The 2,814-nt window shown below is 37.4% G+C and overlaps 1 pseudogene; it reads right to left on the reverse strand.

Moving 5' to 3' along the window:
- On the reverse strand, positions 1–1,090 carry LOC148572395 (protein FAR1-RELATED SEQUENCE 5-like; annotated as a pseudogene).
- Between the last annotated feature and the right edge of the window lie 1,724 nt (positions 1,091–2,814).

Genomic DNA, 2,814 nt, shown 5'->3' on the forward strand with positions numbered 1-2,814 from the left:
CTAGTAATAACACCTCTCGAAATAAGCAGATTTGTAATCAGCAACCACTACTCTCCTACGCATGAACTCTAAATATTGTTGGAAATGCTCAATAAATTCCCTCAAGTTGTAGCCGTTGTGTATAAACTTCCCTATCTGCATATTCAGTGCCTTACACCTTGATGTTGTCTTGAGCCCGCAAAGAACTTACCCCTAATGTGGGCATTCTTCCACATATGTTTCTTCTCGTACATATCCTTGACCCATGAATTTTGTTGCAACCCAAATTCTTCAACTGCATCATTCCATATATCTTCAAAGTCATTGACCTCCAAATCCCCCATTAAACAAAGACGAAACTTGGTCATAAATCGTGGAATACCTACTCGAGCGGTCGCATTGCGTAGCAAGTGCCAGCTGTACAACCTATGATGTGCTTCTAGAAATACAGCTTTGATTGCACTCTTCATGGCTTGATCACCGTCGATAATAACAGGCTTAGGAGTCTTTTCTTTCATGGCCTCCAGAAATGCCCGAAGCAACCACACATAGCTTTCCTCCCCTTCCTTCGAGAGAACCGCGCATCCAAACACAACAGTGCGCATGTGGTGATCCACGTCAGAGAATATCACAAGGGGAAATTTGTACTGAAATCATACTGACTTGTGCCATCACACCAAAATATATTGTGGAGCCTCCGCTGTTCATCCAACAAATACTACCAAAACATACAGGGGTCACGACTCTTTAACATTTGTAAATACTTTAGTGCATTATCCGTGTCGCTGGCTCCAGCTCTTCTTTGCTTCTCAATTGCATTATAGATGTCTTTCACCTCCAACCCAACCATCTCGAATCCACCACTTTGGTTTGCAAAAGCTCAAAATATTGTCGGAACTTGAAGGCCAGAGCTTCTCATCGTATTAATCTGGTGTAAATCCCCCATTTTTATTGCCCGGTGAGACCGCATCATTCCCCTAAACCTTGCCTCCAACATGTCTTGGTTATGTTCATCGGAGAAGAACTCAACGTACCATCGTCCGTTCCTCGAGTCAACATAAACTTTTATCCGCGCATTACACCCGCATCGCGTTACTGGTCTAGGATCCATCTTCCTACCATTTCTATGAACATGCTTTGCATCTCGTTCACCTTGTCGCGAGCACACAAAAATTTGCCATATAATGTCTCCTTCAGATCCTGCCTTCTTGCAGCGCCCTACCTTCGACCGCCTTATGGAAAACCCCTTAATTCGACCGAACTCGTTATAGAAGTCATAAGTAGTTTTCAAATGTACAAACTCTATCATCATAATCTCCTCAGCTCGCAACGCATCAAAATCAATTGCACCAAACAAACCTATTCCATCGAGAATGATGACATCTCTTTGATCGTCTGCCTGACTAGCACCAATTGGAACGGATTCCGTTTCTACAACGTCTCATTTCTTATCGGGTCCTCTTCCACCTGAAACAATCCATTACCATAGCAATACATAGTTGATGCCACGAGGTTGTCCTATAAAATACCCTTACTTTAATTTCCATCAAGATTACGATGATATGCTTAACCCTGGAGTGATATTCTCCTGAAAATTAGATGAAACCTCCTCGGTCCCCTCCATTGTTACTCGCCAAACCCCAAACCGCTAACAACTATCTTCTTGGTTGTTTGATATTATTAAATCGGAAATGAAAAAAATCCAAGGATAAGAAAACAAGGTCAATACATCATAAATTGATCTAAACAATCTTATGCCTTATCAATTCTATTTTTTTTTTTTATAGAAGAAATGGGGAAGACGTTGGAGCCATCATCACAAATCACAAGTGGTTATGTTACTTAACACTATCTACAAAACAAATATCACTTATCAACTAAGAATAAAATAGGTAAAAAGTTTTATTTTGATACAAATTCAAAATTAGAAATAAAAGGAACATAAGGGGATTTTCTTTGCTTGCCTTTTTTTTTATAAGAGTGACATAGGCAAAACAATATAACAGCTACAATTTTGTTTTCCTTTTCTTTATTCTCTTTTTTTTCCTGCATGGTTCATATCTTGTTGCTAATGGGGAATTGAAAGAACCATCCCCTCTTTACACACAAACACAACAAAAAGAAAAACAATTCACATATACAAACTAAAAATATTTTTATCCAAAATAAACAATCAGAGGAAGCCAAAATGAAACAATATTTTTATCCAAACGACATTACTGAGGATGGGTATGCTGAAATACTGAAGTAAAAAACAGTGTGAAATCTGTTAGGTCTTCAAATCAATGTCAACCCAGTGTTGACAAACATATAATCCTGTTGTAGTAACTCATGTAAGTGATGTCACAATGAGGCCATGTGTCCTAATTCAATGTGGATACAAGAAAGCTTAAATGTGTCCTTCTATTTACTTTACCAAATTCACTTAGTGCAGCTCAAACAGCTTCTTTGCTGTCCAACTGTACCTCAATCAGGCCTAAGTCAATAAATACGGTAATGCCAATAAAAAGCAATGTTAACATCCATAATGACTGCATAACTAAAAATATATGTTCTTTATGAACCATTTTTATGTTCAATAAAACTTAAGAAACTATGTATTCTAATCAAATAAGTAACTGAGAACCTTAACATAAGCAACACGAAAGAAATAAAAGCAAATCAATGCAGATTACACATATAAGCCTAATATATGAAGGGAGTAATTACTTTAAAGACATATATGTATTTCTTGTTATTGGAGAGTTCACATACTTCCTTAAAAAATTACAACCTGTAAAGGCAAATCTTTTAATAAAATGACATATGCAAGGGCAGTCATAATTATCTTAATTG

The sequence above is a fragment of the Arachis ipaensis genome, chromosome B3 (assembly GCF_059453495.1).
Source record: "Arachis ipaensis isolate K30076 ecotype BB chromosome B3, ASM5945349v1, whole genome shotgun sequence".
Classification (NCBI taxonomy): domain Eukaryota; kingdom Viridiplantae; phylum Streptophyta; class Magnoliopsida; order Fabales; family Fabaceae; genus Arachis; species Arachis ipaensis.